General features: G+C 40.9%; 1 protein-coding gene across 8 annotated transcripts in view; it reads right to left on the reverse strand.

Annotated features, from left to right (window-relative positions):
- The window catches only part of MECOM (MDS1 and EVI1 complex locus), a 750,632-nt gene that overhangs the window by 508,349 nt on the left and 215,074 nt on the right, over positions 1-27,209 (reverse strand). The gene's annotated exons all lie outside the window — the stretch shown is intronic.

The raw sequence follows: 27,209 nt of genomic DNA on the forward strand, positions 1-27,209 counted from the left end.
AAGTTGTATCTATTCATGGGAGGCAGCATGACACAATGACAATAGCCAGTGACCCTTCACTTTCACACAGGGAGCCTCTGAGGCTGTAATAGAATCATGTCATAAAACTGACAGGAGTGCTGAGTGAGAACAGTGCCCGGCACATGGCAGACATAATGACTCTAGCAGAAAAGGGAGTGACTAGAGCTCAGAGTTGTGGGCATGGAAAGCTAGTGTGAATCTTCTCCTTGGATAGGCATTTAAGACAAGTGTGTTTCATTTAGTAAAATAAGACACTTGTGGTCACAGAATAAGCAGTGTGCTAGGTAAAAGCTATCACAGGCAATGGCAGAATAGCTCAGCACTGAAGTCCTGGTATGGTCTTGTGAATGGAAGATGAGCTAACTGGGAGTCAGCAGACAGACAGTTGTCTCTAAGAACCTTAAGGATTCCCTTGGCAAAAGACCATGCCCATCTTAGGAAATCTCATCCCAAATCAGACACAGATGAGTATATGGAAATTACTATTACTCTGCCCTGAGGGCTTTGGTTTTTTAAACTATTTGTGGTGTCAGCAACCTACAAGCATGAAAGGATTTCTAGGCCGGGCAGTGGCACATCTAATACAGTGCACATGACCATGCTCAAGGAGCCAGGTTCAAGCCCCCTGCAAGGGAGAAGCTTCACAAGCTATAAATCGCTCTCTTTCTCTCTCCCTGTCTCCTGCTGCCCTCTCAATGTCTCTCTGTCCTATCAAATTAAAATTACATATTCATATACTAAAAGGATTCCTTCAAAATTGTTAGAAATTGCTAGATGTCTTCTTTTTTCTTCAGATCCCCATTCTCCATCCTTCATATGAGATCAAATAGGCTGTTAAATTATGATGTGTTTTTTCAGGAAGTCAGTTCCATGACTTTCTTCAGAAAGTTGCTGTTCCAAGGGTTATCTGAAAGCTGTAAGGTGGCCTTCCTGACAAATTATGTTCCCTGGGGCCGGAGATAACCCTGCTGTGACTCAAAATTCTTTCATTCTCTGACTCCATCTCCTTCAGAGTCTCTCCTAGGATATGGCTGGATGGAAGTATTTCCGAGGTTAGGTTAATTCCTAAGACACTCCCCTCCCCAAGCTGACTTGGTTGAACTGCAGCAGGAAATACAAATCATGTGACAATCAGAATACAAGTGATGGATGTTTTGGATAACGTTCTCTAAACATCAGTAACCAATAAGAGATAATTGTAAGAAACTGTGATGACTACTGGTAAACTTTATGTGAAACCAACAGAAAGTAGAATGGTTTCTATATACTTTTCCCATATTTGGGAGCTACTCTCTGCCCTGATGCAGCTTGGAGTCCTATTCTCCACTCTGACACAGTCTTCCTAGACAATATTCCTAGCCCACCTGCATGTTAGCTGTTTGGTTCACAAAAAAAAAAAAAAATAGTGAAGTCATGGGCCCCTTGGAATATACCCAAAATAGGCTTCTTAGCTTGTTTCAATATGAAGATGCCATATCTCATCTACTATATTCTCACCGTTAGTTTCCTCATTATTAAACAATTTGTTCTGCTTTATATCATAATGCTTTTTCAGCTACCAAGTTACAGATGCTACCATGATACCAACCTGACTTCCCTAAGCAGACAACCTCACCAATGTGTCCTGGAACCCCATGTCCCCAGAGTCCTACCCCACTAGGGAAAGATAGGAACAGGCTGAGGGTGTGGGTCAACTTATCCACACCCACATACAGCAGAGAAGCAATTACAGAAGCCAGACATCCCACCTTCTGCACCCCATAAAGATCTTTGGTCCATATTCCCAGAGAAATAAAGAATAGGAATCCTTCCAATGGAGGGGATGGGATGTGGAACTCTGGTGGTGGGAGCTGTATGGAATTCTACAACTCTTTTTTTTTATATCCATTTTTTTCCTCCAGGGTTATTGCTAGGCTCAGTGCCTGCACCATGAATCCACCACTCCTGGAAGCCATTTTTCCCCCTATTGTTGCCCTTGTTGCTGCAGCCTCCTTGTGGTTATTATAATTGCCATTGTTGATGTTGTTCGTTGCTGGACAGGACAGAGAGAAATGAGAAAGGAGGGGAAGACAGAGAGGGGGAGAGAAAGATAGACACCTGCAGACCTGCTTCACTGCCTGTGAAGCGACTCCCCTGCAGGTGGGGAGTTGGGGGTTCAAACCGGGATCCTTAACGCTGGTCCTTGCACTTTGCGCCACCTGTGCTTAACCCACTGCGCCACCGGCCGACCCCCAATTCTACACCTCTTATCCCATTATCTTGTGGATCATTATTAAATCACTAACAAGAAAAAAATAAAAGAAATATGTTGTTCATCTATTCATCTAAGCTACCTACTCTTCCTTCTCACTACCATTGCTTCTCTCTCTCTCTCTCTCTCTCACACACACACACACACTACAGAAGAAAAAAAAAGATACTGAAAATTCACAGCATATTAGAATAGGCAGGATCTTGGAGCTTGGGCTGTAGTTCAGTGATAGAGCATGTGGATAAGGCCCTGGGTTCGGTCCCCTACACTCAGAAAAATAAAATAAATTATGCAGAATCATTATTTTCCTAATCCCCTACAACCTGATTCTGTGGTTTGTTTATGGTAGTTAGCACTCCCTAACTCCCAAATGAATTCTTCTGTTTCCACACATGTCAGTAACCAACTCCTGCTGGTCTTCTCTTACATTCTGTTTGCTGTGACCTAGTTCAAGTCCTTCTCATTTTCTTTCAGTGTTTCACTCTCCAGATCTTCAGTTTTTCTAAAGTTTTCCTGTCACATCTCTCACAGCTTTGCCAAATTAAACATCCTAAAGACCAAGCCTGATGGTATCTCTTCACGTCGAGACATTCCAAGGGCTGGCTGCCCATTATGTCTAAATGAAGGTCAACTTCAACTCACATGGGGCAAACGTGTTAGTTGAGTGAATTGCATACAAAAGTTCCTCATGTCGACTTTGACAACTAATTTCATCTTTCCTGAGCCAAACCCAAAAGAGAAGTCATGCTTTGTGTTTCAAGCCAAAGGTTCCCATTACTCTCTTGAAGGCCTCAGAAAGGTTTGAATTATGACAGGTAACATGGAGGATAAAATGGAGTTGTTAATTTACACCTCCAGAATTTTCCTAATCTAAACTCCATTCAGATTTTGATTAATGCTTATTTCCCATCCCTTAAGATTTTATGAATGTTCTCTCTGTTGATTCTTTTTCATGACTATTTAACCTAGAGATGTTTGAAGTGCTGGGATACAGTATATGCATAATATCTGTCTCAATGTGATCAACTATTTCTTCCAATTCAGTTCAATGTAATGTAAGTGTATCATATCCTGAATGTTAAAACATGGAGATTCTAAATATATGTACTTTATTATTTTCTTTTCTTTTCTTTTGCCTCTAGGGTTATCTCTGGGGTTCAGTCCACTGCTTCTGGAGACCATTTTTTCCCATTTTGTTGCCCCTGTTGTTGCCCCTGTTGTTATTGTTATTGTTGTCATTGCTGCTGTTGTTGTTGAATAAGACAGAGAGAAATCAAAAGAGAAGACAGAGAGGGAGAGAGAAAAAGAGACACCTGTAGATCTGCTTCACTGCTTGTGAAACCTCCCCCCTGCAGGTGGGGAGCCAGGGGCTCAAACCAAGATCCTTACTCCGGTTCTTGCACTTAGCACCCATGTACGCTTAACCTGCTGCGCTACGGCCCAGCCCCCAATAAAAGACATTTTTTTAATTGCACTAAAGCAAACAAACCAAAATAACAGTATGAGTGCATGTTCAAATTGCCAATGTTGAGATAAGAAGAAAGGATAAGTAACCAATTTTTAAGCATCTGGAGATGTATCTCATTAGGTAAAGCACATGTTTTGCAAGTGGCATGCTCCAAGTTCTATCTCCAGAACTACTGTATATGACCAGAAAAGAACTTTGTGTGCTGTCTCATTAAATTATATATATATATATATATATATATATATATATATATATATATATATATATATATCATTGAGTCAGGGAGTGACTTAGTTGACACAAATCTGAAACCTCAGAGATCCCCCATTCAATCCCCATCATTGCCACATGCCAGAATGAAATGATATTCCAGTGCCTCTCCCCACATCCCCTCTCTCCTTCCTTCCTCTCTTTCTTTCTCTCACACAAATAAATAAATAAATAAATTGCTGAGGAGTAGGGTGGGGAAGTCATTTACAAGTAAAATCCTCTTCCAAAGCAAGGAAGATAGTTTTCTCTGGTTCACAAAAGGAAAGGAAATCTTTGGCAATAAAGACTCTTTGTCAGGGTCTGGCTGAAAATGAATGGTAAGGATAATATTTCAGTGCTCATATAGCATAGAGACAAACCTGTATGAAGTCACTTATAGTTGCATTCCCAGCCTCTGGACAGAAGGTGAACTCATTTTCATTCCTAGTATCACGAGACTTGTGCAATTAAAGCAACTGTTTGATTGCTGTCCAGGAAGGAGTGTGTTGAAGAAAATTCCCAGGCAAGATGAGCTCTTAACAAGTCCATAACTGAAAATGTACACTGTGAGAGATGATCAATGAGCCCCACAGAAGGGAGAAAAGATATAAAAATTACTAAGCAATCTGAAAAGAACACTTTAGTGTAAATTTTCCAAGTAGAGAGCATTTATTCAATTACTCACATTCTATAGGTATTAAAATAAGATGTCATAATTTGATAGTAGGATAAGGTAACAGGGCTCAAAATGACTAAGTAGAAGTATTATGAGTAGCTTAATTAGAGCATAAAAGCCTCCCAATGGACACCTTTCAAAGTCAGCTCTGGAAGTGAAATGGAACTGAATAAGGCAACATACCACAAAAATCAATGATAACTCTGGGCTATGTGTTCTATGATAGCATTGAAATAGGTAGTCTGACAGGGACATAATCTTATCTAAGCATAAACATTTTTCATTGGTTTCTGTTTATTTCTTTGTTTTCTGCAAACAGCTTTTGGTCATGTATTATTATTATTACTATTATTATTATTATTATTAAAATTTTAAATAGTGATTTACAAGGTTATAAGATAATAGGGTATAATTCCACGCCACTCCCACCACCAGAGTTCTGTGCCCCCCATACCCTTCCAGTGGGAAATGACATAGAGATGGGTTGAAAAAAAAAAAAAATATATATATATATATATATAATTTGTTTACTTATGGCTATGTTCCTGCCTTCACTTCCTTTCTAAGCTACACCTACACCTACACCTATACCTATACCTACTACTATTTCCTGGTGTCCTTCCTTTTTTCCTCTTCCCTCTCAGATAAGAGAAGCAGTGCTTGACTTCCTCAATTGTCCTCCAGACTCCCTTCCCTCTCAGCGATGATATAAAGATAAAGGTTGGCCATTGTATTCATTCACAGAAATACAGAGAAAGAGGGAGTCGGGCAGTAGTGCAGCGGGTTAAGTACACATGGCGCAAAGCGCAAGGACTGGTGCCAAGACCACCAGCATAAGGATCCCAGTTCGAGCCCCTGACTCCCCACCTGCAGAAGAGTCACTTCACAGGCTGTGAAGCAGGTCTGCAGGTGTCTATCTTTCTCTCCTCCTCTCTGTCTTCCCCTCCTCTCTCCATTTCTCTCTGTCCTATCCAACAACAACACCAATAACAACAACAATAATAACTACAACAACAATAAAAAGAAACAAGGGCAAGAAAAGAGAAAATAAATAAATAAATATAAAAAAAGAAAGAAAATACAGAGAAAGAAAAGAAGAAATAACGTCCAGTAAGTTTGTACTGATGCCACAGTACCTCCCATGTGGTGGTGGGGCTGGAACTCATAAAGGCACACGCTGAGTTAACCTTCACTCTAAATCTAAGATTGTCCATCATCTAATAAATTATTAGTTGTTAGTATTAATTCATAAGAATTAACAAGAATTCAGTTCCTGTATAAAGTGTGCAAATGAGATACTTCAATGTATAAACATACAGACAAGAACTACACTTGAAAGACAGAGCAATCCTGGAGATTGTGCAGTGACTAAAGCCCTGGATTTGCAAGGATGGGATCCAGAGTTCAATGCTGGCATCATGTGTGCCAGAGTGAAGCTCTGATTCTCTCTCTTGCTCTCTCTAATAATAATAATAGTAATAATAATATATGCAGGGAAAAATTTAATGGAAAATACTATCTCTTTTTCAAACTTTATTTGATAAGACAGAGAGAAATTTAGAAGGAAGTGGGAATAGAGAAGGAAACAGACAGAGGGACAACAGCAGCCCTGCTTTGCCACTCATGAAGCTTTCCCCTTGCAGGTAGGAACTGGGGACTTGAACCTGAGTCATTCTGTAGTGTAATGTGAGTGCTTAACCAGGTAGTGCCACCACCTGGCCTTGAAAATAGAATCTCAAATACATTAAAATAATAATGGTGCTTGTCTCTGAGTGATATGATTATGAGTGACATTTTTTTTAAAGCTTAATGTTTCCCACAGTAAGCAGGCATTATTTTGTGTAGCTTGATCATCAGACAAAAAAAAAAAAAGTATTTCCACACAAATTCATCTTGGAAAAAATTTAATGATGAACAATCATACAATGTTGAAGGTTTCCCAAAATCCTATGCAATTCATCCAATATAAAATTAGTTTAAATTGAGTGGATATCAGGTTTAGCCATTCACCCAACCAAATTCAACATGGAACATAATAGATGATTAAAGATAATATATTAATTCCTCTGCTGACAGGTCAAGAGAGATGTGAATGTTAAAATCTCAATGGGACTAAAGAAAAGTTCTAATAATCCGAGGAAAATCAATTTATTCGTCACTGAAACAGAAATTAAGGAAAACATGGTTATTTCCTAGATTTTTATAAGATTAATGCACTGGTCCGTGGAGTCAGAGAATATAACTAAGTGGCTTTGCTTGCTGTTAAAGTCACTGTTAAAGCACTGACACAATTAAGCCTTTCCTTCCTGAATGAATGAAAAAAACATTCCTTGAAAAGTGTTATTCTAAACCCTCCATTCATAACCAGTGGGGTACACTGAGTAATAAGGAGTTTTTCTCAGCTTCAATATGGATGTATAGGATGAGTTAACAGATTAAGCTCCCCAGTCTGTAAGACTCTGTGCAATGCTACCAGCACTAACACACTTCCCATTTCCTGTATCTCCTTTATATTTTATTACACCACTAGGGCTGAGGACCAGACAAGAGATGTCTGAATGACAAAGCTAATCATAATAAAGTGGAAAACATGGCTGCAGACTACTAAAATTACTAATAAAAATGCTGAGAGGATTTACACTTAAAACACAGTGCTGCTAGACTTAACATTTTTGTCCTCACTAATTAAAAAAAAAAAAGAAGAAGAAGAAAGAAAAAGAAAAGCCTCTTGTTGAAGCTAATGTTTCTGTTTAATTCTGGAATACTCATTTGAATACTGTAAGAAAAAGGACAGGGGGGCGGGAGCAGGTTGAGTGCATGGTACGGTGCTCAAGGACCCCGGTTCGAGCCCCTGGTCCCCACCTGCATGGGGCAAGCTTTGAGAGTGGTGAAACAGTGTTGCAAATATCTCTCCGTCTCTCTCCCTCTCTATTACCCCTTCTCTCTCAAATTTCTGGTTGCCTCTAATAAATAAGGATAATACAAAAAAAAATTTTTTTTTAAGTACCATGGATAGTGTACCTAAATAGATAGTGTACCTAGCTCAGGTTAGAGCCTGGCCTCAGCACATTTGGAGGAAAGTTGGGAACTCTGATGTCTCTATCTACTTATCTATCTATCTATCTCCTATAAAAAGAAAGAAAGGAAGGAAGGAAGGAAGGAAGGAAGGAAGGAAGGAAGGAAGCAAAGTCATCCAGAGTGGTGAAGTCCCCAAGCTGGCAAAAAAAAAAAAAATCTTTTAAGTACTTTTTTTATTTTTTGTGCCTCCAGGGTTATCTCTAGGGCCTGCCCTATGCATCCACTACTCCAGGCAGCCATTTTTCCCCAATTGTTGTTGTTGTTGTGTAGAACAGAGAGAAATTAAGAGAGGAGGAGAAGACAGAGAGAGAGTGAGAAAGATAAACAATTGCAGACCTACTTCACCACTTGCAAATCGATTCCCCAGCTGGGGGCTCAAACCGAAATTCTTGTGCTTTGCATTATGTGCACTTAACCTGGTGTGCCAGCCTGGCCCCCTTATGGACCATTTCTATAAATTCCCATTACAACTTGTGGTTCAAGAAGCAAATCCGTGGCTGGGGAGATAGCATTATGCTTACACAAGAAGGAAATTCATTATTAACACCATGAGAAGATTCTCAGTAATGTCAGTGACAAGATTTGTAAAAACCAGTTTGGTGTGGAGTCCAGCGTTAGGGCAGCGGGTTAACTGCACGTGGCGCAAAGCGCCAAGAAACAGCATAAGGATCCCAGTTCAAGCCCCCAGCTTCCCACCTGCAGGGGAGTTGTTTCACAAACAGTGAAGCAGGTCTGTAGGTGTCTACCTTTCTCTCTCCCTCTCTGCTTTCCCCTCCTCTCTCCATTTCTCTCTGTCCTATCCAACAACAATGACATCAATAACAACAATAACTACAACAATAAAATTTTTAAGTTTGGTCATGTACTAACTTTCATTATTTAAAATCTAGCCATGAATTTCTTCATTTCTAATGTACATCTTAGTTCACACTAAGGTTAGCTAAAGTTTCTTTGATTCTCAGAGAATAAATTCAAGATCTTAATTAAAAGATTTGGTTCCATAATTAGGATCATAATAAATCCATGACTTTGTTTTATTTATTTATTTATTTATTTTGCCTCCAGGGTTAATTCTGGGGCTCTGTGCCTACACTACAAATCTACTGTTCCTGGAGGCCATTTTTTCCCCATTTTGTTGCCTTTGTTGTTGCCCTTGTTGTTGTCGTTATTGTTATTGTTGCCATTCATGTTGTTGGATAGGACAGAGAGAAATAGAAAGAGGAGGGTAAACAGAGAGGGGGAGAGAAAGATAGACACCTACACCTGCTTCACCGCCCATGAAGCGACACCCCTCCCCCACCTGCAGGTGGGGATCCAGGGGCTCTAACCAGGATCCTTATGCCAGTCCTTGCACTTTGGGCCATATGCACTTAACCTTCTATGCTACCTCCCCGCCCCGACTTTATTTTATTTTTTATTATTATTATTATCATTATCATTATTATTTAATGTGCAATTAATTATCTTTAAAGATACAGTGCTATCCAGAAGTGACTACATACACAGCAGGGAGGGAAGTAGCTCAACTACTAAAGCATGGGATATGTGTATTTGAGGATCCTAGTTCAATGCCCAGTACAGCATGTGCCTGAATGGTGCTCTATTTTCTGTCTGTCTGTCTATCTCTATTTCTCCTCTTTATCTCATATGAAACAAATAAATTAAAATAAATCCTTAAATAATAAATTAGAGGGAAAGAAATAAATGTGATAGAACTGCTGGGCCAGCTACTTAAAAAGTCATGGTCTGTAGCAACAGATGTGATGGCAAAATTTTGCAGGGGTAACTACTGGCAGCAATACTATTCAGTGCATTAGATCACATTTAACAGCAACATTTATGTCACTTAATTCACACATTGTGGAGAAGCAACATCACCTAGGATCCTCAGTTTAGCTAACATCTGTTCCACATTTGCAGCCCAGTGTCTACTTCTCTTTTCTAGAATGTTCTTGTTTCCCTCTGTAACTGTTATCTCTTACCCCCTAAACATAGACAACGAAGTGGAATAAGAAGTCCATCCCTTTCCTAGAAGTTGGCATGTCAGTTAAGTTAGGCCAATCTTTGGGGTCTCTCCTGTGAGTCTGAATCCTGAACAAGGCAGCAAAGCCACCAGAAATACTTAGAGGTATATGTTTCAGCAGCAGAATCTCTGTCTTATTCTTCCCCAAATCCTGTTAGGATTCTCCAGTTCTCTGGAGATGCCCATTGTCAAACCAGAGCCCTTTCAAATCTCCACACCATCCTAGGGAATTCTTTTTTCACCTAAAGTAGTCAGTGCTGTTTTCTGTTGCTTGCAACCGGAGAACCCCCAAATATCCTTTACACAACAATCCTCTGAAATGCAGAAATTTTATTTTTCCAGGGTTGCCAAACAGACAATAAAAGTGGGGAGGGTTAACCTCACAACTTCTCATTCACTATCCTTTCCATTCTGTCACTACAAGTAAGATGAGGATACAACACATTTTTAAATGGAGCTTGATTTTTCAATGATGGGCATGGTTTTAAAAATTTTAAATCACTCTAGGAACCTGAGAGATGGAGCAGAAGACAAAGCACTGGACTCTCAAGCAGGAGGTACTGAACTCGATCTCCAACATTGCATATGCTAAAACCAATGTAGGAATAGTTTCCTTTCAGAAGAAAAAAAAAAAACTAAAGAACAATGTAATTTTGTGATCCAGGAGGCGGTGCAGTGGCTGGGGCATTGGATTCTCAAGCATGAGGTCCCGAGTTCGATCCCTAGCAACACAAGTACCAGAGTGATGCCTGGTTCTTTCTCTCTGCTCCTATCTTTCTCATTAATAAATAAATACATTCTTTAAAAAAAAGAAGAAGAACAATGTAATTTTCAATAGAACTTATAGAAACTGCCATATATTTTCTTCAGCAATATTTTCAGTTTTTATAAGACAAGCATGCCATGTGCCTCACAGTATATGTTCTCAATACTTTCTGATTATTTGACTTCCCCCAGTACTTCCTTCTTAGATTCATCTATAAAAGAGAGCAAAATATGGGTTGGGTAAACAGCATATCTGCAAAAGACTTTCATGCCTGAGGTTCTGAGGTCTCAGATTCAATCCCCAGCACCACTATATGCCAGAGCTAAGCAGGGTTCTGGTCTCTCTCCCTATGTGTACCTAAAATAGACCAACTAGCTTGTTCCTGCATGAAGACCCCAAATCTCCATCCACAATATTCCAGCCGTTAGGTTCATGATTAGTCAACAATTTGTTCTGCTTTATATCTTAACTCTTTTTCAGCCACCAGATTCCAAATGCTACCATGATGCCAACTGGACTTCCCAGGGTAGACGACCTCACCATGTGTCCTGGAGCCCCACCTCCCCAGGCCACTGTCCCACTAGGGAAAGAGAGAGACAGGCTGGGAGTATGGATCAACCTGTCAATGCCCATGTTCAGTGGGGAAGCAATTACAGAAGCAAGACCTTCCATCTTTTGCACCCCATAATGACACTGGGTCCATGCTCCCACAGGGTTAAAGAATAGGAAAGCTATCAGGGGAGAGAATGGATATGGAGTTCCAGTGGCGGGAATTGTACCCCTCTTATCCTATGGTCTTGTCAGTGTTTCCATTTTATAACTAAAAACTTTTTTTAAAAGAAGTAATTAAATAAAATGCCTTTAAAAAGATCAAGGGAGTTGGGTGGTAGCGCAGCAGGTTAAGCGCATGTGGCACGAAGCACAAGGACCGGCATAATGATCCTGGTTCGAGCCCCCGGCTCTCCACCTGCAGGGGAGTCACTTCACAGGTGGTGAAGCAGGTCTGCAGGTGTCTGTCTTTCTCTCCCCCTCTCTGTCTTCCCCTCCTCTCCATTTCTCTCTGTCCTATCCAACAATGATGATATAGATAACGACAATAACTACAACAATAAAACAAGGGCAACAAAAGGGAATAAATAAATAAATATTTTTTAAAAGATCAAAACAGGGAGTCGGGTGGTAGCGCAGTGGGTTAAGCGCACATGGCACTAAGTGCAAAGACTGGCATAAGGATCCTGGTTTGAGCCTCAAGCTCCCTACCTGCAGGGGGTTCGCTTCACAAGTGGTGAAACAGGTCTGCAGGTGTTTCTCTTTCTCTCCCCCCTCTATCTTCCCCTCCTCTCTTCATTTTTGTCTGTCCTATCTAACAATGACAACATCAACAATAATAACTACAACAACAATAAAAAAACAAGGGCAATAAAAGGGAAAATAAATAAATATTTTTAAATTGTTTTAAAAAAAGATCAAAACATAAGATTAAATGAGAACACCAATAATAATTACTGCTAATGTTTCAAGTAGTTCATTAGTATTGATACATATAAGTGATATAGTCTGTTGTATATTGTATGCCATATATCATATAGAAAGAGACCTTGCATGGGTGTTATGAGGATTTAATTATATGTTTTCCTTATGTTATTTCACTTTATAATGTGTTGTATGTATACTATAGATACATGTAAACATATTACACACATTATATATTAAGTACATATTATAATATAGTACATTATACTGTATTTACATGTGTGTATTGCCTATCATGTAATCTTCACAACAACAGTGTAGAATCAATTCAATGTGCCATTTTTAAATGGAGGAACTGAGTCTTGGAGACATGAGGTCTCATTGGCCAAGCTGACACAATTGGAAAATGACAAACAGCAATTTGAAGCCTATAGTCTTCCCATGGACACCATCCACTCTCTCAGAAACACTCAAGAGCAATGTCTGTATAAGGTCTTCACCTTCCATTTCCAAAGGAAAGAGTGGTGGTACCATATTGCTAGCACAGTGCAAGTCAGACTCAGCAAGAAAACCAAATTTGCTCATGATTCATAACATAGAAAGTAGACTATGCATGTAGGTATACCCAACAGAGAGCCCCAGGATGACAGGGATGAAAAGGATAAAGCTGTGCTGAGAAGACAACATATGGTGATATAAAACTCTTTCATGCCTGAGGCACTAGAGATCCCAGGTTCAATCTCCAGAATCACCATAAACCAGAGTTGAGCTCTATGCTCTGGCAATAAAGATAAATAAATTAAAGGACAAAGCCAGTCCCCATGTTGATGTGACAATTTGAAAAGTTCAAAAATCTGCCTTTGAGGTTTCCAAAATCAAAGAGGCCTTTATTTCCTCACCCAGATCTCACCCTCCCACTGCCACTTTTCTTTAAGAATTCTTAGAGCAACCAAGATTTCTATGCTGGCAGACAAGCATCTCAAACATAAGAGCCCACCTTCACAAATACAGTGCAACCCAGTAGTGAATTCCCATTGGTGGTCAGGCAGAATATTTCCTTAAAGCCTTGCAGCCATTGAGGGAAGGGAAAAAATTGGAACACCTAACTCATTTTTTCCCCCATCTGGATTCAGAACTTGAGTTTCTGGGCAAAAGTGTATGGTATTCACATTGGCAAGAAATGGTGTACAATTTCAAAACATCATCTAGCCACACAGCAACAGAGAACTCAGTGCTAATGAGGCGTGGTGGTGAAGATCATGCTTGTAACATCACCAATTGTTTCAATATGGAAAAGTCAGCTTAACGTGTGCTACGGAGCCAGAGTGAGTGCCGAGTCATCCTCAACCCAAGTGCCACCAATTACACTGACTTCAATCCAAGTCCTGCCCCCAAAAAGATGTTCAACACAAGCACCCAAGAAGTGTGTCAGCAAACTGAGCTGACACACTCACCCCTTGGGTGGGATTTAGACACACTCTCGAGGACTTGTTCTTCCAGCCTCATTATTTTGTCTCTGTATTTTCCACAGAGAAAACTCTCCAGATCTCTTGAGAGGTTAGGTCCTGACTGTAACATGCAGCAACTATAATTCTATGGCCTGGTATTGCTAGGTGACATCACATAAAATTGCTCAAAGCCAGAGTCCACATCCATAAGGTGAATACACTTTGCATGGCACAGTTGGTTATCAGTTCAAAGCCATTAACACTGACCCATCCTCAAGCAGCCCAGCTCCCTAAATAAGACCAGTGGGCATCCTAATAAAGACTGGTGATGCCAAGTGAGAGGTGGGACAGGAGTTTGGGTTCTGCCTCCTTGAAGTTGGATGTGATTCTGCTACCCAACACCACAAGGGGAAGAGGGGGAGGTCATGCCATTTAAATCATTAAAAGTTGCAGCCACAGAATTGTAACTATCACAATTGCAGGATGAGTAAGACAGTGACTCATTTGTGTAATTTGTGTAACCTTTAGGACCTGTAACTCAAGACTGGTCCTAAAGAAAGAATATGGCCCGGGAGTTGGGTGGTAGCACAGCGGGTTAAGCACACGTGGCGCAAGCGCAAGGACCGACTTAAGGATCCCAGTTGGAGCCCCCAGTTCCCCACCTGCAGGGGAGTCGCTTCACAAGAGGTGAAGCAGGTCTGCAGGTGTCTGTCTTTCTCTCCCCCTCTCTGCCTTCCCCATCTCTCTCCATTTCTCTCTGCCCTATCCAACAATGATGATATCAACAACAACAGCAATAATAACTACAACAATTAAAAAAAGCAAGGGCAACAAAAGGAAATAAATAAATACTTAAAATAAATAAAAAAAGAATATGGCCTGAAAGTTAAAAGTATGGGAAGCAATGAACCAGTAAGAACTCCCTCCATGCTTTTAAATGAAAACCAGAGATTAGTTACAGAGAACTGAAAATTCCTCTATTTAAAGCTTTGGTATTTATGCCAAGGCTGATAATAAATTATCAATCAAGATAAGATTCTGTTGAATCCCTTAGACTGGACTTTTCTAAGTAATGAGAGCAATTTCAAATAGCGAGGGGACGTGGTGGGGGGCTGTATCTGATATTAGTGCTAGAGCTTTTCCAAACATGGAAAATTTTGTACCCTTACCAAAGGCTTATTGAATATCATATAATCTGATTCACCTTTCCATGTTTTGTTCCAAATCACCTTATCAGGGGTTTAAGTCCAGTTGTTGACACTTGGGTACAATTTCCCATCTCCCTGTTATAGGTGTCTTCAGAACACTCTCATTCCCAATTTGGCACCAGGGTGCCAAGGCCCCATCCACCCCATTCCATTTTCCTCCTTCCTCTGAGTCCTTTGTTTTGCTGCAATACACCGCACCCAGTCCAAGTTTCACTCTGTTTTCCCCTTCTGTATCCGTTCCTTAAGTTCTACCTATGAGTGAGATCATTCAGGTTTAATCTTCTCTTTTAGGCTCATCTCACTTAACAGGGCGCCTTCAAGTCCCATTAAAGGTGAGGCAAAGGAGATAACTATATTGTTCCGAACAGCTGAGAAGTATTACACTTGCTACCCTTCCATGTTTTAAAAACATGGTCAAAGTGTGTTGGAGAAAGAAGGAGTCCGATCCCAGGGCACTCTCTGGAGCCAGCATTTCCTCCTCATCAGAACCATGAGAAAAGAAGGGCTTTCATTCTATCTTGATCAAGAAGGTGGAATTGTGGTGTCTAAAGGCCTCGCTGGCTGCCTTCTCCCCAGAGTTCTTGCCTCCCATCCGTCAGAGGCAAGACTGCCCCCACAGGCCATCATTAACCTGCCAATTCAGGCCTCCAAACAAGGCAGACAAGAGCTCACTAATTTGAAGATCAAAAAGCCACTTGTCCATTATATAATTGGAATGAAAGGCAAAACGCTGGCGTTCTGAAGAGCCCAGTAATTACGAGCTGTTAATTGCTCTCTCGTGGTGGCTCACTTTTAATTAAAAAGAACAGCTCGTTGCAGGCCGATAAGCAATAGCTGGGACCACTGGTTTAATCAACAAAGCAAAGGCATTTGTTTCTGTCGCCGCCAACAGCAGCTTGAGAAATCTTCAGAGGTCCAACAGAGATTAGACACTGTCTATTTAGGGCAGTCAGATTTTATTTTAACCCAGGGAAGGGGCCATTTGAAGTCTTCCAATGTGAGGGTCTCCCCCACATCCTGCTGGTGCCTTGGGCCCTAATCACGAACTGGGGTTGTGATCACTCGAGTAAAGAAATTTCTCGACTTTCCTCTTGACTTCATCATTCTTGGATAATTGGCCTGTCTGAGGTGAGTACTCTTTTCTTTCTTTTTTTTTTTCCCTTTCTTTCTTTTTTCTTTCTAAGCACTTTAAAGTATGGCAGGCCCACAGACTGTGCATTTAATTACTGTTCATATTTCATGTAGTCAAAGAGAATTTCATCTAAAAAGAAAAATGATTTACCTATCTTGAAAAAGCCTTCTATGCTCTGCTTCCTCCCCCCCCCCTTTCCCTTTTAGGGGTTATATAGTTGCGTGCAAAAAAAAATGTATTGAGGGCAGCCAAGTTAATTCTAGAAGATGCATCTCTGTCTTTTCCTCTTTGATCTAATAGTCACAAATGACAGCTACCCTTGGAGGAGGAGGGAGGATGGTAGAAGTACTCCTGGAAAGATAAAACTGTTTCTTTAAGAAGCTTCCCTAGGTCAAGTGGGGTTACTTCATCCCAGTTTGGCTGCAGTATCTCCAACTGTGGCAGTGTGTACAGGCCCTCCTCAGGTCTTTTTTCTTCTTCCTCTTTTAGCTTACGGTAGTTGGGATGCCATCTTGCTTTTACAATTTGCATGTGCTTCCACTTAACTGTCCCTCCTGAGTCTCCAGCTATATTTAAACTTAGTCTTTCATCAAGGAGGAAATAACTGCACTCTTCTCTAATCATGAGAAACACATATCTCTTTGTTGTCTCGATAATATCAAAAATGTGTCTCTGTCACAACAACCAGCGATATGGTTAGTCAAATATCCACTCCAGGCATTGGGTGAATGTTACCTCAAGTTACTGTGTACAAAATGTCTTCTCATTTAGGCTCCAGTGGTGCTTGTGAAAAGATCTGTCCTCTTTGCCCTACTAAAGCGAACTACTCTTTGTACTTAATTAACAATAGCCTGCAAAGGACAGTCTATAGACATGTGTAGGTAAATGGGTGATTTTAATTCAAAGTAATGAAAAATTAACCTACTGTTAGCTTAATTTGATAGTTTTTATCTTTTCTTTGAAAGCACTGCTGATGTAAGACTGATGAATTTTGTTGCCCCTACTTGTCTCCATGCCAATCTACTTTTAAGGTATGTGGCTCTCCTTCCTCCCAGGGAATTCAATTGAGTCCTAAATTAATCTTCCTGTATTATAGTGGCTAGCTTTAGAAAAAAAAAGTGGTTAGAAAAGAAAAGGGAAATATCCATAGGTTCCCCCTCCCTTCTCTTTATTTGTATCCAAGAATAAATAACATTGTGAAAAGAATGCCCAATCTTAGTTTAAATTCCAGCTCTACTGCTCCTTAATGAATAGCCATGAAAAAGTTACTTTGCCATTAAAGTATGGCTTCAGTCCATGGAGATTAGGACTCTGTTAAGAAACTGCTGCCAGGACCAAGTAGTGGTGCACTTAGATGAGTGTACATGTTACCATGAGCAAGAACCTGGGTTCAAGTCCCCTGCCCCCATCTGCATAGGGGAAGCTTCACAAGTGGTGAAGCAGGGCTTCAAGTGTCTTTCTGTCTCTCTCCCTCTTGACCTCATGAGCAGTGAGGCAGTGTTGCAGGTCTCTCTCCCTGTCTATCTCCCCTCCCCCTCTCAATTTCTCCCTGTCCTATTGGATTAAGAATATTTTAAAAAGAAACTTCTGCAAAATAATAATAATAATAAATGGATGAATGAAATAATAGTTTGAACACAATAGTACTCAGTCAGAATGACTCCTAAAGAATGGTAAAAGAATAGGCGTGCTAATTCAGAAGGAAGTTTCATACTTGGTCCTCTATTTTTCTCAAATATGATAGGAGGACCTGGAGTAGACAATCCAAGATTTTTGTTGTTGGTGATGGTGTCGCTGGGCATCCCCCACTCCTACATTTCTTCACTAGATATGTGCCTTTAATTAACAATAGTAATATATGGCCAAGGGGCAGGGTGGGAATCAGGGAACCCATGAATAAATGGCCCAAGGATGAATTAAAGAATGGATTGGCTTTAAAAGGAGAAAAAGGAGGTTGCAAATTTTGTTCACAAATCTAAACCCTAAGTCATATGATTCAGATGTTAATGAGCAAAAAAATACACACACTCACTCACTCATACTTTCTCTGCCTCTCCCTACCCAACATTTTAATCCTGTAAATAAGTTTGAATAAATCTGATAAAATAATTTAAAACAAACCTGGAGGAAAATTATTCAAATGAATAGTGTCATCTTCTGATTTAAAAACAAAAAGAAAAAAAAACACACAACAAAGAAAATGCTAAAATTGAATTCTTCTTTGCTAAGATAGAGACCTTCCTCAAGTACTTATTCAGACATATTGCCTCTTTGGTTCAGCAACATAGCTCACTAGGTAATACATCTGCTTTCCCATGTATGTGACCCAGGTTCAAGACCACGCCCCACCATGGTAAGGGAAGCTTTGGTCTTGTGATATCTTCCTCTCCCCCAACTCTCTTCTATCTAAAAAAAAAACTGCTCAGAACAATGAAACAATGGCAAAGGTCAATTTCAAAGTAGTTGCTGACTCTCTAGCTGGGTAGAAATCATAAGTGAACTCTATTATTTTTGTAACTTTTTGATGGGTGAAAATTATTTCAAAATAAGCAAAATGTTGAATGAACAACAACAGAACAATTTAATGTAATATTCTTTTCTGTCCATTCTAATGGGAACTATAATGTGGTTTCTTTTATTTCTGCCTGATTATCAAGAATATTTTCAAACTATTACTGAACCCAGTGGAAAATTCTGGTCCTTGAGTGGAAAATGTTAGTCTTCATGTTTAGTGACAAAATAAACGTGAGCCTAGAGTCATCCTGCCTGTATACTTTCATGGAAATACAAGTCTTTTAGCTAGCTCAGAAAGACTTAGAAGAATCTTAGGTAAATGCATGCCTTTAACAATCATAAAATAAATATAGTGACTGAACTCCACACTCTAGTAAATACCAAAGAGGATTGTTATTAATATACCCCAGGGACTAACTTTCCTCCAAAGGCTGAGTAGCTAGAGGTCACCATCTTAGAAGAGTATTGGCGTTTAACAGTGAATGGCCCCTCTGTCAAGAAAGCCTCACCCCATAGCAAATGACAGGACTCAGGTGAACCTTGTCACTCCCCTGATAAAATTACTCAAGTAGAGAAGTCCTGAAGGCCTGTCCAGTTCAAAAAGTCATTTTTATAAAATTTTAATGTGGAGCAGTATATATGGTGAATTTTACTGGGGAGCATGAGATAACTCATGCAGTTGAATACATGCCTTACCATGTGAGGAAGGACCAGGGTTCAAGTCCTAGCACCATATGGGAGCACTGTGGATAGCAGCACAAATGATAGGGTGGTATTCAGTGTTTTATTTCAGTCTCTCTGTCTCACTCTCTGTATGCAAAATAAAAATAAAAAATGAAGTTGTCCTAGGAGTGGTGGAATTCGATATATCAGAGGCCCTGGCACAACAAAGAAAAAAGAGAGAATTTTAAACATATGGCTTACTTGTATAATTTTAAGTATGCATCAAACAATAAGTGTAATGTTCAAGTGAGTATCTTTAAATATATGACTAAGAGCATGTACATGATAGAATTCTGGACTTACAAACATGAGGGCCCAAGTTCAATCCCCAGCATTGCATATGCCATAGTAATACTCTGGTTTTCTCTTTCTCTCTCTCCCAAAATAGATAAAATAAATATAAAAAGTTTGAATCTTTGGGTCAGGATGGGGAAGATGCTGTTATAAACAACACAGAAATATTTGCTTAAGTCCCTGCTTTCCAGAAGCACTCCTGAAATCCTAGAAAAACCCAAGCAGATCCAAAAGGCTACAACGATAACAACCTGTTGTCATCAGGTTCATCTGCTTTGAGTTAGAAAGTCAAGAAGGGACAGGTGGTGGCTTACCTGGTAGAGTGCATGTGTTAGTATACTCAAGGACCCCAGCTCAAGTTCTGAATCCCCACCTGCCATGTAGGGTGGAAGACGCTTTATGAGCTGGGGAGCAGTACCTCAGTTGTCTCTCCTTCCCTCCTCCTCCTCCCCTTCCACCTCCTCCTTGTCTTCTCTCTCTCTCTCTCTCTCTCTCTCTCTCTCTCTCTCTCTCCTCATCCTCTATAATAGTTGCTGGCAATGATGAAGTCATACAGAGTCACAATGCTAACCCTGGTGGCAAGAAAAAAAAAAGACAAGTTTCTTTTGCCTGGTTTCAGGAGATGCTCAAAGCTTGTCTTCTCATGGCAGATGCACCTGATCTGAATCAATTCCATGATGAGCCTAAAGCCCATCCTAGACCATGGGCAATCTGTGACCCAAACATCATGCTAGTTAAGGTAAGAGCCAAACAGTGTGCCTACATGCAGGTCTTCTGGACACCATCCTACCTGTGAATATCCCCCAGCATCCAGACCAATAGGCCTGGGGTGCCAGAAGCCAGTCCTGATCAAGAGGATGCTTGTATGACTGGTAGGTATGTGGATGGGAGAGGGGGGAGAGGGTTGATTTTTGTTTTGTTTTAATTCCTGCTTCCTGTTTCTAATTTTCAGGCAACACCTGTCATCACCAGCAGTCTTGCTTTTCACAGTTTTCTTCTGAGACTCCCTGCTTTTTTTTTTTGTATTTTCCTCAGACTTGTTCTCAGGTTTATCAGAGGAAACACTTGTCCAAGATGGCCTCCGCGCTGTGACAGATTAATCCAGGGCTAGCGAACTTCCTTCAGACAGAGGACACTAATTATTATGAAGGCACTTGGAACACAATGCCGGCTGACATCTGACAGGCCATTCCCTGCCAGCCCAGCATTGTCTTAATGTCAGCCCCTGTCAGTTCCCAGCCTTAATTACATCCTGTTTACAAACAGCAGGCCTCACTTCACATGCAGCTAGAGCAGAGGTTGACAAAGGTCAGGGTCACCTCTCAAGGATGTTATCTGTCTGTCCTCTCCTCCTGATAAGCAAAACGTGGGGGGCTGATGTGGGCAATAGCTCCCAGAGCCCAAACGGCATTGTGGTCACCAAACTATCTAATCTCTGTGGACACATTTCCATGTAATCTGCTCAGTGCTGTGGCAAGGAGAGGGGAGCTGAATTTTGAGGACTGGCTGGGTGCTTGCTTGTTATCTAAATTCCCTGAGGGCAGACACAGCAAAGGTGTTGAGGGGAAACACACACACACACACACACACACACACACACACTTCTTAAGCAGGAAGATGGTTGTCTTCCCTGGCTACTGAGACAAGAAAAACAAACTTTTGGCATTAATAAGCAGAACTCCCCCCCCCACCCTCTACCACACACACACACACACACACACACACACACACACACACGTGCTTCCATAGAGGCCTGTTCCAAACACAAGAAGCCAAATTCAATTAGTGGACTGACCCAGTACTTTTCTGCAGTTCATTGTCTTCTGAAGGGACTTTTATCTTCAGATCAGACGGCGGGTTTTTGTGAAACAAAGTTCTCTTACATCCATTTTATTTATTGGATTCATCAATTTCACCTCAAATTTCACCTCAAACTGCCGTTCAAACCCATCAGACCTGGTTGTCTTGGAGTTGCAATACAGTAACTCACCAACTATTTTAGGTTATGGCCTTAGTGGTCATCTGTCAGTCTCTGTATTTTATAAGAGAGAAACCTATGGTCCAGTGAAGCTGGATTATTTACTGAAAGTGGCCATCCCAAGTACTCAGATGGCAAAACTGGGCTACAACCCAACCCTCTCACAATTACCCTAAAACTCAACCCACTGTTAGAAGTAATCTTATGGGGCCAGGTGGTGGTGCACCTGGTTGAGTGCACAAGGACCTGGGTTCAACCCCTCGGTCCCCACCTGCAGGGGGAAAGCTTTACAAGTGGTGGAGCAGTGCTGCAGGTGTCTCTCTCCCTCTCTATCTCCCCCTTCCTTCTCTGTTTATGGCTGTTTCTATCCAAAAAATAAAGATAATTAAAAAAAAAAAGTAATCTTACGAAGGGATACATCTCATTACCAGAGACGTATCTATCTCACTCCTTTTGCTCCTTCACTGCCCTCCCAATTATATATTTTCCATCTTCTAGTTTTCTGTCTTCCAGCAAGTGAGTAGCTTTAAATCTTCTCTCAACACACTGCTCTAAGCCTTGAAATTTCCATAGTGCATCCAAAGAAAAGCACTTGGATCATTTTAAAATCATTTCCAGACCCCATTTGGTATCTAAGCATAACTTCTAGGAACAAGGGATATAACTTAATGGCTGTCTATGCAAACAGACTCTCATGCCTGAGGCTCTGAGGTCCCAGGTTCAATCCCCCACACCACCATAAACCAGAGCTGAGCAGTTCTCTGGGGATAAAAGACTTCGACTATGGTAGGTTCATATAATTTCTTCGTACGGCCAGTCATTTGCAAGTTGTTGATGGAAGCTGGTCCCCAAAGGCACCCATCATGGAAGTGGGTTTCCAATGTATTTCTAACAGCTTAGGCATAACTAGTCCTCTAAGGTTAATGCTGTCTGGTAAAACGCAAATGTTTCATTTGATCGCTAGCCCCTCCTTAATTACCTACACTGCCCTGCCACATCCAAAACTTAGACCACAACATAAATACAAATACGTAGGTGTGTACTTACTCTCATCCTCAAGAAGCTCATTTGGCCCCATGGTTCTCATTTCTTACTATAAGAGGGTCACTCTAAAATGTTTGAGCATAGCCCTACTCACTCTTCATGTCTTCTCCACCCTCTATCATCTCCCTAAGAGGCATCCACAGCACAATGTAGACTCAAACCTAGTCAATCTGATAACAGAGTACTTCCAAAAGCTTCCTCTCAATCCTCCCCATACTGGATAAAGAAAGTATCATTCTCCTACACCCAATCTTTATACTCAGAGTCCTTCCTCCATCCTAAGAAGAAGCTCGTCTTATTTCTTTACCCAAAGTACCTGAAAAATAGTAGACACTGATCAATCTCTCACATCAAACAATGAAAGAAAGAAAAAAGAAATGAGTGAACGAATAAACTACGTTGATGCAGTCACTGAATTTCTCAACTCTTCACATCCTAGCTTGTTTTCTACTCCCCCCTTGATTGTGACCCCCATTTTCAAGTCTTTTATCATGAGAAATATGACTTACTTAAAAAAGGCTATTTGATTCATCTGTCATAGTTTCCTCCATGTAATCTCTCATGTTAGATCCAGATAGGTGTACTGTTTAAAATAAGTAAAGAAACAATGAATTGGAGAGGCTGAAAACTAACTCTCTTGAACAGTGTGCTGGCTTTGTCATATGCATGACCCAGATTCAAGACTGGCCCCTACAACCCTGGAGGATACTTCAGTGCTGTGTCTTCCTCTCTCCTGTCTCTCTGTCTCTATCTGGAAAAAAAGAATTGACTCAGAGCAGTAAAGGCCTGGTGACAACAAAAATATAATAACAATAATAACTTTAAGGGAACAAATGGATTGCTTCACAACAATCCTATCAACTGTTCTAATTTATTATGTAAATTAGAATGTGAAGAATCTCTAGGTTTAGGTCAAATTCCTGCCCAGTGTGACTTCTGATTCCCCCATATGACAAGGAAATGCTGTGAACTGTCTTTTGCCTGGGTTCCTCTGAACAGATGTGCACTCCAGAACAGCTCTGGGGAGATTATGTGATGTGAGACTGAATCCAAAGCTTGGCTAGAATAGAGACATAGGGCTGCTTTGCTGCTCAGGCATCAACCACATGCACAGAGTAGAGGCAGATGGATCTGCCCAGAAAGAGCAATATGGTGCTCTCCAGTGACAAAGTTGACTTATGGCCCTAGAGTTGAGGGTACAGTGGATGGAACAAAAAGCCCTCCCTCACTGTACAAATACTTCAACTTGATCCCTCCCTTTTCCCATTGATACAGTTCAGTAGTAGTTACAGAAGGTTTAAAAAAAAAAGTATGTTCTAAGATATTTCCATTGTTGAGTTGTGTTTGTTATGTCTGCCAGCTCATGGTTGAAATGTCCAGTAGGAATTTCCATTAATTAGCAGAGGAAATAAGTGTTGGGTGGAGAACAGGGGAGAGGGAGGAAAGCCAAGTGGAAAATGAATGGACAGATGAATTCTTTGCCTCGAAACCAGGAGGACACAAGAGGAAGCAGGCCTTTTTGCATGTATTACATAGACATTTTAGTGCTAAGTACCATTTAAGGATGGACAATCATCATCTGTTACCCAGCTCATGCTGACACGTTAATGGCTCTATTTGTAAATCTCAGGTCAAGATCAATAGTGGAGAGCTTTAAAAAACATCAGGCACACCTGCAGTTCTGTCCCACCACTAAAAAATAACAGCCTTCTCCCTCAGCCAGAGTGGTTGTTACACTTCCATTGCATTTGTAATGTCAGTTGCAGGCACAAGTCACTCTCCCATCAGAATTGGGCTACAGCCAGGGGCTCACGCCTCCAGAAATATAGACCTAATATTTCACAATAGCTCTGTGAAGGTCTGTGCCTGCCTAACCCAAACAAGAAAATCTAATTTGAGAGGAGAAAGGAGTTGAGAGAGTCATAAGAAAACCACGTCAGTCACCTAGCACATGCTTCTACAGTCCAGGCTGTGCAAAAGTTCAATGCAGAAATTCCTGGCCCACAAATGCTTAAGAAGTGTCTGATGAGCATTCAATGAGCTGTTGAATGCAAGCTCGGGGCATTTGACCACTGTGTTTCATCAAATGCAGCTTTACCAAACAGGACAAAATGACAGCAGCACAATAAAAAATTCTATGGTCTTAAGCTATGAGTTGGAGAAGAGATATAATTTTACAAAACAATGTGGTGCGCCAAGGTTGAAGTATAATTCTCTCTCTCTCTCTCTTTCCCCCTCCCTCCCTCTCTCCCTTCCTCCCTTCCTCCCTCCCTCCTTTTCTTCTTTCCTTCTTTCCTTCCTTCCTTCCTTCCTTCCTTCCTTCCTTCCTTCCTTCCTTCCTTCCTTCCTTCCTTTCTTCTTTCCTTTTACTTTTAGAAGAGTCAGAGAGACAGAGGGTGAAGGAGACCACAGCACCAAAGCTTCCTTCAATGCAGTAGGGGCCAGGCTCAAACCCAGGCTCATGCACATGGCAAAGCAGTGCACTATCCAAGTGAGCTAGCTATTTTGTTGTCCTAGCTGGTGCAAGTTTCAACAGCAATCCTCTGCACCCATACTAAGAGAATTATAGCAGTAGTCACACTGGCCATAAAGACTTATGCAGCAAAATCTTTCCTCTCCTTCAGGTATCTGGGCCCAAAGCTGGATAACTCTTGAAACAGTGCTAGCTCTTACTGTAAAAATGCTTTGCATTTAGGATAGGGCTGGTCAACACCCTTGTTTTCTCCCCAGTCAGATACCCAGCTCTCCACATGTGCAAAATGAATAGGCAACGGACAAGCAATTAAAGGAGAAAAGGCAAAATGGCTACAGAAGTTTGTCTGTGACCTACATCCTTTGCCTTATTCTCTATAGCAATCCCTTGAAATAGCTAAGCACCAGTAGATTTTCAACCCTCCTATCCATTAAAGACAACTGAATAAAGTTTCTGGTGCAAGTCAAAAACAATTTTTTATCCCAATAGACAAAATGATAGATAATTCTGCCTTAAAAATAAGACAATGGGCCAGGTGGCAGTGCATCCAACAGAGTGCACATGTTACCATGCATGAGGACCTGGGTTCAAGTCCCTAGTCCCCACCTGCAGGGGGGAAGTTTCATGATTAGTGGAGCCATGCTGCAGGTGTCTCTCCTTTCTTCTGTCTCCCCCCCCCATCAAAAACAGAAAGAAAAAATGGCTGCTAGAACAATGCAGATGTGTCTGCCCTGTAATGACACTAGTGGCAGAAAAAAAAAAGGGGGGGGCAACAAGACTATTCACAAGGCCACACCTCCAACCACCAATCCCCAGTTGGCAAAGTTTTTGCCTTCTAAGTCTGACAAGAAGGAGCCACATAAAGTTTCTCCCCAAGAGACCCACGGCATCTTTTGATTCCCCTTCTCTGTAGCTCTAGTGTCATCCCTCAGACTGAGGACAGAAAATGCAGAAAGAGAAAGAAAGATTTGATAAAGGTTTATCTCAGGCAGATACTGAAGGACAGCATGACTTTCTGCTTCTGGGACAGTCCCCATTCCATTGTGTCTGTCTAAATGTCTGAGCAGCTAGAAGCCAGCCACCTCCTAGAGCAATCATCTTCAACAGGTATGAATTAAAATCCAATACAGCCATAGAAGCAAACATTATTATCACCATCTTATTCTTTTTATAACCTTTGTTATTATTATAATTATTACCAGGGTTATTGCTGGGGCTCAGTGCCTGTACTTACAACTCCATCACTCCTGATAGCCACTTTTCTTTCTCTTTTTTTTTCTGATTAAGATCAGAAGAAATAGAGAGTGGAAGAGACAGAAAGAGAAACATCTGCAGCACTGCTCCACCACTCATGAAGTACCCACCCCGCCACTCCTCAGCACACACACACACACACACACACACAGATGGAAGTCAAGGTCCTCATGTATGGTAACATGTAAGCCACCAGATAATGGGATAAGAGCATGTTCAGTGGCCTAACTCCAAGACATGAGCTTTTCTTTTCTTTTTTTAAAAAAAAACATTCTTCAAATATTTTTAAATGTATTATCAGATAGAGACAGAGAGAAATTGAGAGTGGAGGAAGACAGAGATGGAAAGAGACATAGAGATACCTACAGCCCTACCTCACCACTCATGAAGCTTTCCCCCTACAGGTGGGGACCAGGGGCTTGAATATAGGTCCTTGTGCACTGTAATATATGTGCTTTACCAGATGTGCTACCAACTGGGCCCAACATGAGATTTTTTTTTTATTTCTTTTTAGAGGGATTGATGGTTTACAGTTAACAAAATTCAATAGTTTGTACATGCATAGCATTTCCCAGTTCTCCACATAACATATAACAGTTCTCCCCACTAGGTCCTCCTCTGCCATCACCAACATGAGATTTTACCCCACAGCACCACTTAACTCCTAGAGTCTATATGAGTTGAGAATGTGATTGTGTTAAGAGGCACTCTCCTCCATATTCAAACCAGGCATCATCGTTAAACAATTTAAGTGTGTGTGTGTGTGTGTGTGTGTGTGTGTGTGTGTGTGTGCGTGCGTGCACCAATGCAATAATTTGAGCCCAATTCATTAAAATATGAATTGAAAAGCCTGAAATATCACAAAGTATTGGGTTGTTGAGAAAGGCATAATTTACTATGCTTTTATATGCAAAACTACATCATGACTTTGTAGGCAACCCAAAAACCAACATCTCAAACATGTCTCAAGAACTACTGAAGGATCCCTCTTGTTAAGACTATCTTACATGTTTTACTTGTACTTAGGAAAATAAAGAAATCATATTAACATTGCACAGTACCTTTCTGCTGCCAAAGTTCAAAGCATTTTTCAAATGCCCATTTGGATATTCTCTTGAGAAGAGGACAAGTAAAAT

The sequence above is a fragment of the Erinaceus europaeus genome, chromosome 14 (assembly GCF_950295315.1).
Source record: "Erinaceus europaeus chromosome 14, mEriEur2.1, whole genome shotgun sequence".
Lineage (NCBI taxonomy): Eukaryota > Metazoa > Chordata > Mammalia > Eulipotyphla > Erinaceidae > Erinaceus > Erinaceus europaeus.